Source organism: Globicephala melas, chromosome 17 (genome assembly GCF_963455315.2).
Source record: "Globicephala melas chromosome 17, mGloMel1.2, whole genome shotgun sequence".
Lineage (NCBI taxonomy): Eukaryota > Metazoa > Chordata > Mammalia > Artiodactyla > Delphinidae > Globicephala > Globicephala melas.
In genome coordinates this window covers 39,474,808-39,484,342 of record NC_083330.1, presented here as the reverse complement: position 1 = coordinate 39,484,342, position 9,535 = coordinate 39,474,808, and the positions used below count along the sequence as shown (strand labels likewise).

Genomic DNA, 9,535 nt, shown 5'->3' with positions numbered 1-9,535 from the left:
GAATTATGGTTTTCTCAGGGCATATGCCTAGTAGTGGGATTGCTGGGTCATATGGTAGCTCTATTTTGAGTTTTTAAGGAAACTCCGTACTGTTCTCCACAGTGGCTGTATCAATTTACATTCCCACCAACAGTGCAAGAGGGTTCCCTTTTCTCCACACCCTCTCCAGCATTTATTGTTTGTAGATTTTTTGATGATGGCTATTCTGACCGAACACCCCTTCTTGTACCTGCACAAATTCCAGTGTTTGGGAAAATGCCGTATACTGATCGACTTGTGTTTGCGTAACCTGGACCAGTCACTATGGCAAAAGGGACCATCTGATTAAACTACACAAGTCAGGCCCCTCACTTTTAGCTGGTGGTAGGTTAAATCCTTCCCCACACCATATGGCTGTCACACAACAGGGGAGAGGTGGAATTATTGATGAAGGGACAATCACAGATCAAATTTTGAATAAATTATATAATAATAAGAGTTAACACTTACATACCAGACACTTACTATATACCAGGCACTATTCTAAATGTTTAAATATAAAATAAAAATATAATTAACTCATTAAATTAGTTAACTCACAGCAACACCATAAAATAGGCACTATATTAACCTCACTTTACAAATGAGGAAACTAAGGCATAGGTAGATTTTGTTTTGTTTTGTTTTGTTTTGCCCAAAATCAAAGCATGTAGATAACAGAGCTTGGCTTTGATTCTATACAGTCAAGATTAACATATACATATGTAAGTATACACTTAATAATATGTATAAATACATTTATGCTTTTACACACATATATACTTATATACTTATATATACTATATATACTATATAGTATATACTTGTATATATATATACTTGTATATACTTATATACACATATTTATACCACATACACACACTCACTCACACACATTCACATATTGGATAAGTCCAGCTCTTCAGATCTTATGATTATAACAAAGGTGCCATCTGGTGTTAGAACCCTCTAATTGCAGAAAAAGCACCCAAGTGGAAATGAAGACCCTCAAACAATAGAAACTTAACTTCAAAGTAGTCTAAAATCCTAACATCAGAGTTCTGTCTCTCTCTTTGAGGCATCCTTATCATGCCTGAAAACACATTTAACCTTTCACAGTGTTGCTTCCAGCTGGCCCTGCATACTTATTCTCTATATGACCTGTGAAAACCACTCCTGAATGGAAATCATTTCATTCTCATGTCCATGGAAAGAGCATAACACGGAATTTTTTAAATTTGGGGATAAAATGAGTTGTCCTATATTACACACCAAGTCCTCCCATCAGTCCAGCCCTGTGCATACGTCTGCCTGTCCCAAGTGGCTGACTTTGGAGGCAACATGGTACTTTTTTTCCTCTTTCAGTTAGTGGATAAAATGTGATGACTGCAAATCTTTCCCAGGACATGGGAGTACATTGTGGCAGAATCCCCTGTTTAACTTCTCTAACTGCTTTGTTAAACTTGGGACTTGATATTGGTCTGACATAGTGGGGGAGCTCTCCAGGGATGATACCTTGGATAGAAACCCAACCCTGTGTTTTCTCTTTTCTTTCAGAATAATTAATTCTAGATTTTTGAAACTACTTCCATAATTAACCTTGAATTGAAACAAGGTCATCAGGAGCAGTACCCTCTAGCCCACACCTTCTTGTCAGCCTGGGTAAGACTGTAACTTACCCAGTCAGAATTTCCTCCAGTTAATGATTTAATAAGCCTTCTGGTAAACCAAAGGAGCAACTTAATATGCTCACACTGACTCCTCTCCTTAAAAGTGTTATTAAATATAGAGTGCCTGCCTCACTCTCAAGGGAGCACCCTATTAAAATAAATGATTAGTTACTATACACACACACACACACACACACACACACTCATTCACACAGACTCACAAACAAGAGTCCAACACTGTAGGCTTAACCTTTGGGCTGCTGAACATCAAGTTTCTCATAGCACGTAAGGTGTTAATAGTGTGGTGTTATTTCAATGCATTCAAGTGAGCTGAAAGTTTTTGGCAAAATAGAACCTTCTCTTAGTTCATATTCAAGTAACAAAGGTTGCACAAATGCAGATTACACAATTTCACAGCTGTATAACATCAGCATGTTTTTAAAAAGACATGAAAGAGACGGTGCTGAGCAGAAGTTCACTGATACATGGCAAGCAGTGTGGTTTTCAAAGGTTTTCCCTTGAATCAGTATCTCGTTAAATAGTTTGGCAATAAGGATTTATCATAATCAGTGTGAACTGCAAATATTCTAAGGTCATGAGCTTTTCAGTGGGTAACAAGTGTCATTAAAGGAGCCCCCATTCTACTCAAAAGCTGCTTCTACTCCTTTGGTCTGTTGGTAGACCCCAAACCTTGCTTCCGGGAACTTAGGTCCAGAGTTCTATACACAAGTCAGGGATAAAGAAGTAATGATATTGACATACTCTTTCTTTACATAATCTGGAAGACTCAGAGTTCAAACTACCTATTCTAACAAGAGACTATGAAAATATTTCTTCAACACCAGTGAAAATTCTGCACCTAATTAACATTTTTATTTCTTAACCTTTTCAGTTCAGCTGAGTTCTCTTTTTGGAGTAAACTCTTCCCCTTGATTACAAGGGCCATTCATGAACCTACCTGTCAGGGAGTCTTCAGTGTTCTTTTGTCGGCTAAGATACCATATCACCCCACTATTCCTCCTGCCAGACCCAGCCCTACCATCTCCCTTCTGTCCTAGACTCCTTGTACAATAACCAAGGTCTGAAGACCTGGATTCAAGTTCTAAAATGAACAAATAATGAGGGAACTTTCTGCCATGATGGAAATACTCAATTTCTTGCTTTGAGCAGTAGAGAGAAGAGTTTATAGACTTTTCAAAACTCATTGAAATAAATACTTAATACCCATGCTTTCTTTGTATATAAATTAGACCTCAATTTTTTTAAATGAGCAAATATCCTCTATACCCATTAGGAAATTCTCCTTGGGGGACATGAGTTTATTGCTCTCTATGGAACACGCGTCTACCTGGGCCAAAACTGAAAGAAGCACAGGCCTTATTTTCAGGTTGGGCTCTGTGACTATGTGTTGATGATGGAGGCCCTTAAAGAGAAACCTTAGTGACTCATGACCCAAGTCCAGAGATGACACCACCTTCAGGATAAGAATGTGAAGGCTTGCAATGTCTCCCCTCCAAAATGCCTCGTATTTACACACAGAATGTTATGATTCCTTAGACATGGTAGAAAAAAGTAACTTCTGCTGAAGACTCAGTCTTGTAACACCCAAAAAAGTCCTGTGAGGAGAAGGTATAAGGAAGGATATAACTCTAATTATGCTGCCATTCCAGGACCCGCCAGCTTGCCTCTCATTCTGGTTACCTCCAAGTAATGGCAAGCATCTACTGAGCACTATGTACTAGATGTAGTTCTAGATACTTGACTTGTATTAACTCACCTAATCATCACATCTTCTTTAGTTGGTACAGAGGAGAAGAGTAGAAGGACGGAAGGTGCTATGGTGTGATTGCATTACCTACCTCGACAACTTGATCTTCTTTCTCCTTTCCCACCATTTCCTCATGAAATCAGAGAAATGGGGATAAGCATGATCTCTGAAGCGCAAGTCAAGAATGGAAACAGGAGGACAAAGGCAGCCAGGAGCATAGGTCACTTCCACAGTTAGAATCAGAAGGAACCCCAGGAGTGGCATGTGAAGGGCAGAGAAGTATACTCTACCTTGTGGGCACATTTCCTGCAGAGAATTTAAAAACAATAATAAAGCTGATCTGCATTTTATTATCACCATGTGTTGATAACTCTAAACAATATCAATGAGAAGCTACTGTTTCCCCCCCAAAATCTTTTGTCTAAGTTCTAAACAATTATTATAGTTTCCATTGAGTTTTACCATTAATATGCAAACCTGAAATTAGTACCTTTTTATTAGTTAGTCTTTAGTAGTTATTGTATTATGCATAAAGTTAATTCAGAAAACTCCTAGTTATATAGTCAGCCCTCAACACATGTGGACTAAGCTATTACCTATTACCTATTACCTACCTATTACACAGGTAATAGTTCAGAATGAATCTTTCAAGCTCACTTTGGGCACAGTTCACCTCTCCAACCCCATGGTACTACATATTCCTGTGTTTATGCAGTAAATAAAAATAAACAATGACATCACAGTGATTGTAAAGGCAAAGAAAGAGAACTTGAAATACTTTAATTTGGCATTCGGTGTGGGCACTTGAAGTTTTTATTTTTTGGAACTTTCAGAAAAAGTCAATTCATTCATTCCAGTATTACTTCCTTGTTGGGAAATGCTGCAGAATGTAAGTATAAGAGTGAAAAGGCTTTCCCAGGGAAGATGAAGCTATGCCCACAGAAAGACACAAAAGAAAATATGGTACAAGAGAATCAGTTCAAATTTTATTCTCGTTGATGCAGTTTTTCTTTTCTGTTATTTTTTTTCTGATGTAAAGCTTTAGATGAGATTAATCAAACACAAAAATATTTGCAAACAACCAGCATCAGCTTTGAACAATGCATAGTGAGACATCAAGCTTTAAAATGGATTCTTTTAGACAACTAACACAGATCACGTAAGGCTATTAACCATGCAACAAAAAATATAGGGAAACGGACATTTCTTAGAAAACAGAATGAAATTTCGAAGAATGCCAGGAGAAACCACAAAAAAATGCAGCTCTTACATTGCCAGAAGCAATTAAACAATAATATATGAATCCCACAATCATTTTCACCAAGAACTAGACACTTATTCTAAAGCCATTGATCAAAAAATGTCCATTTCCTTTGTCACTTAGCTACTTTTAAATGATTTTTGCAGAAGAATTAAAACTTTGGAAGTTCTCACCAGAAGTAATAGAGATTTCTGATAAATTTTCTAGTGAAGATATTTTAGTGGAGATATTTCTGCTGAGAGGTATTTGAAAGGCATATACCCAGAGAAAACCGTAATTCAAAAAGACATATGCACCCCAATGTTCATTGCATCACTATTTATAATAGCCAGGTCATGGAAGCAACCTAAATGCCCATCGACAGATGAATGGATAAGGAAGATGTGGTATATATGTACAATGGAATATTACTCAGCCATAAAAAGGAATGAAATTGGGTCATTTGTAGAGACTTAGATGGATCTAGAGACTGTCATACAGAGTGAAGTAAGTCAGAAAGAGAAAAAAAATATTGCATATTAACGCATATATGTGCAAACTAGAAAAATGGTACAGATGAACCTGTTTGCAAGGCAGGAATAGAGACACAGACATAGAGAAAAAACATATGGATGCCAAGGAGGGAAAGGGGGGTGGGTGGGATGAATGGGAGATTGGGATTGACATATATACACTAATATGTATGAAATAGATAACTAATGAGAACCTGCCGTATAGCACAGGGAACTCTACTTAGTGCTCTGTGGTGACCTAAATGGGAAGGAAATCCAGAAAAGAGGGGATATATGTATACAAATGACTGATTCACTTCACTGTACAGTAGAAGCTAACACAACATTATAAAACAACTATACCCCAATAGGAAAAAAAAAAAAGAAAGCCACTAGAAATGTGTCTGAATGAAAAAAAAAATGAACAGTATTGCAATTTCTAGAATATTGTGTTTGGGATTTTTATGAATTTCTACCAAATTTATCCTATGTGTGAGACTTTTCTATTTGTATACATGTTGTTTCACATGAAAAAAATTGAAATTGAAATTAATAAAGTGTTCTTCCATAAGATAGGATGGCAAATCTGGTTGTACTATTTTTGGAACGTGAATATGCAAAGAAGATAAGCTTGTCATTGACAAATTTGCAGAAGTTAAAGCTCAGAAATAGAAACTGTAATACTATTATTCATTACAGTTTCAGAAAAACATAGGTATAAGGATTTTCCCTTCCCCCCCAAAAATATATTACTATAGTTAAAGGTCTTACTCCATTACTTTTTCCTTTTTGTACTGTATGTAATATTTATTTTCACTAGTATGATTATATACATATACATCAAGAGAATTAAATTTTCACAGTGTTTCTTTTCTGGCTATTATTATTATTTAGCTTATTACTTAGTTTAGCGTAGAGAAGGAAGATTTTTTAAAAAATAATCCTCTGTGAGTGTTAAACATACTACAAACGTCACTGAAGCCAGTTATAAAAACCCAGGTATAAAACTGGAAGTGAATTGTGGACAGCCCTGTGGTCTGACATCCTTTTTTATTATCTAATATCTAGTGTATTATAATAGCTTCCAACATTTTAAAATATTTCTCTTTACTCCATATTTACCCTTTATGTTCCTGTCAGACCCATCAACCAAATGTTCATGGCGAAAGTCAGCAGTGACTCCAAAATTTGTATATAAGAGGAGCTTTCTTAGAAGTGTCCATCTGCTTGAAGGGGACATCAGAGGCCTTGTCTAAGGACGAATTTGCTTAGCAAGGGCAAGGGTTTAACTAATATGCTTATTTGGAGGCATAGGAGGTAGGGAGGAACAGGTGGGAAGGAGTCAAAAGCCAGCTTTCCTGTCTACTGCTGAGTGATAGCATGGAGGTGTACTAACTCCACAAGTCCGGAGATCAGGAACCCCAGGTGAAATCCAGCGTATCAGCTAATCATGTGATTGTGGACAAGTTTTTACTCTCAGTCTCCTCATCTGAAAAATGATGGGGTTGGGCCTAGATGGTCTTTAAAGCCCCTTCCAACCATAACATTCAATGGTTATGACTCATTTGCCATGGCAGTCTTCAACTATGGATGGCCCTAGATTTATGCCAAATTTACATTGCATCAAAGTGGAGAGACAAACAGCCACGGAGCCAGAGACTATGAGTTAATCGGCAAGCCACAGTTGGATAAATGAGAAAGTATCAGGTTCCTGTTTAAGAGACCAGGTGTTTTACATAGTGTGTGTTGTTCTTCCATAAACTTTGGCTTCTTAGATCATGTCTACATTCACAAGTCCTTCTGTAAACCGTGTCACTATCAACTGAGACAAACACTTAAGTTTTCTCTTTCTGTGTCACCTGGAACTCCTTTAATCCCACTGGACAAAAATTGGGTAGAAGTAATTTTAAAAATTGCTGCATATCAGTCTAGTTTACACAACAAATATTTCCATATGGGCAGGAGCCAGTTTTCTGGTATTTGGAGGACAGGCCAGATCTCAGAGTGGTCTTTTAACTCAAAAACCAAATGTGGGGTGAGCTCATTCACTGGAACTTTGTTAAGGAGAATTCATTTCATTTCCTTGGCATAAATTAAGCTGTAGTGAACGAGTGAAAGATTCCACCACCTTTCACTGAGATGGTAAATTGAGCTCTGCAGTGGAGGTCAGAAAGAGACCTGGGCCCTCTGGAGAATGTGGAGGAAGTGGGACCTGATGGCGTGTGTTGGTTTCCCAGCTGGAAGGCAGGGAGAATCAAACAAGTGGCCAGTGAAACTGCAGGCCTACATCCTTCAGTGGGAGAAGAGCTAGTGAGAATCTCTGGATCCTGCCCAGGCTGCAGTGGGGGAAAGAGGAGAAGAGAGAGACTTGTCTACAGGAGAAGGAGGTGTGCCTATATCACAGCCCTCTTCTCGGACTGGAGACACCCCTACCAAGGGCAAGGAGTAGTCCTGGGGGCCCCTCTGTCTCTGGTGAGTGCAGGCTGGCTTCTGGAGCCTCCAGGCAAGGAAGAGCCTCCATTGCCAGCTCTTCTGCTTGTTGAACCCTTCGAATGTGGATGCGCCATGGGCTTTCTCCTCAGACTTCTGGGGTCCTCAGAGTCCCCACCTCTCAGAGCAGCTTCCAACTCCCACATCTGTAGTCAGTTGCCATCTGCGTATCACCAAAACTCTCAGCCGTGGCTCAGCCCAAACCATTCTCCTGTGAGCTATACTCCAAAACCCAGCAGCTTACTGTACCTCTCCACACCTTTAGGTATCCCAAATCCTACCTGAATCCAACCTAGATATCTGCACGCTCACACAAGCCCTGTGTCCTCTCAGAATATGCCACCAACTCCCTTTCACTCACCTGCCTCAGAAACCAGAAATTCAACCTCATCACAACCCCATCCAATTAGTCACATCATCATATAGACTTCATTTCCTTACAGTCGCAAATTTATTTTTCCCTCTCCGTTCCCACCACCACTGAATTAATTCAGTCCCTCACCACTCATTTCCTGGAGTAGTGCACCACCTCCAACTACCAATAGTGACCCTGCTGCCAATCTTGTTCCTTCCAATGAGATCTCCATGCGCTCGCAGAATGAGCTTTCAGAAATGCATATATAATCCCGTTACTCCCCTGCTTAAAACCCTTTGATGATGCCTAAAACAAAGTCAAAAGGCAAATAATAAAATGGGAGCAAATATATGCATCACATATGATAAAGAGTTAACATCCCTAATATATTCAGAATGCCCATACATTGGTGAGAAGACAAACAGAAACATGGGCAAAGGCTATAAACAGGTCTTTCATCCACTAGGAATGAAATGATCAACAAACCTATGATAAGAACCTGCTGTATAGCATAGGGAACTCTATTCAATACTCTATAATGGCCTATATGGGAAAAGAATCTAAAAAAAAAAAGAGTGGACATATGTATATGTATAACTGATTCACTTTGCTGTACACCTGAAACTAACACAACATTGTAAATCAACTATACTCCAATAAAAATAATAATAAAAATAAAAACCTATGAAAAATGTGTGAGCTCTCATCGTGAAGCAAACGCAAATCAAAAGAACTATGAGGGGGCTTCCCTGGCGGCACAGTGGTTGAGAGTCCACCTGCCGATGCAGGGGACACGGGTTCGTGCCCCGGTCCGGGAAGATCCCACATGCCGCGGAGCAGCTGGGCCCGTGAGCCATGGCCGCTGAGCCTGCGCGTCCGGAGCCAGTGCTCCGCAACGGGAGAGGCCACAGCAGTGGGAGGCCCGCGTACCGCAAAAAAAAAAAAAAAAAAAAGAACTATGAGATTCTACTTTTTCACCTTATAAGATTGGCACAAATTAAGTTTGAGAACATCTAGGAAGATGTGAAGAGGGTATGAGGACTTATGCATTCTCATATATTTCCACAAGCTTTATGAAAAGTAGTCTGCCAGGATATGTTCAGATTTAAAAAGGAATGGAACATTCAGGGCAGCTATCACACCTAGAACTATTTCCAACAAAAAGAAAAGTACCAATATGTAAGAATATTGGTATATGAATGCTTATTACAGCACTGTTTGTAACAGCAGAAAAACTAGAAACAACCTGAATGACCTTCAATAGAAAAAAAAGTTAAATAAAATACATTCATACTATGGAAGAATATTATGCAGCCATTTAAAAGAAATGAATGATCAAAATGTATTATCATGGAAGGGTATCCATAATGTATTATTAAGTTTAAAAAAGGCAGGTTACAAAGCAATGCATATAGCCTTATCTTGTATTTGTGAAAATTAAGCAGTCATATATTTGCACATATTTATTTGATAATCAAGATG

The 9,535-nt window shown here is 38.6% G+C and overlaps 1 long non-coding RNA gene across 1 annotated transcript in view; it reads right to left on the bottom strand.

The window, feature by feature from the left end:
- LOC132593745 (uncharacterized) overlaps window positions 1-9,535 on the bottom strand; it is a 410,506-nt gene that overhangs the window by 339,395 nt on the left and 61,576 nt on the right. Inside the window, exon 2 of the long non-coding RNA XR_009559553.1 lies at window positions 3,548-3,762. This is a non-coding gene — a long non-coding RNA (uncharacterized lncRNA). The remainder of the gene's footprint in view (window positions 1-3,547; window positions 3,763-9,535) is intronic.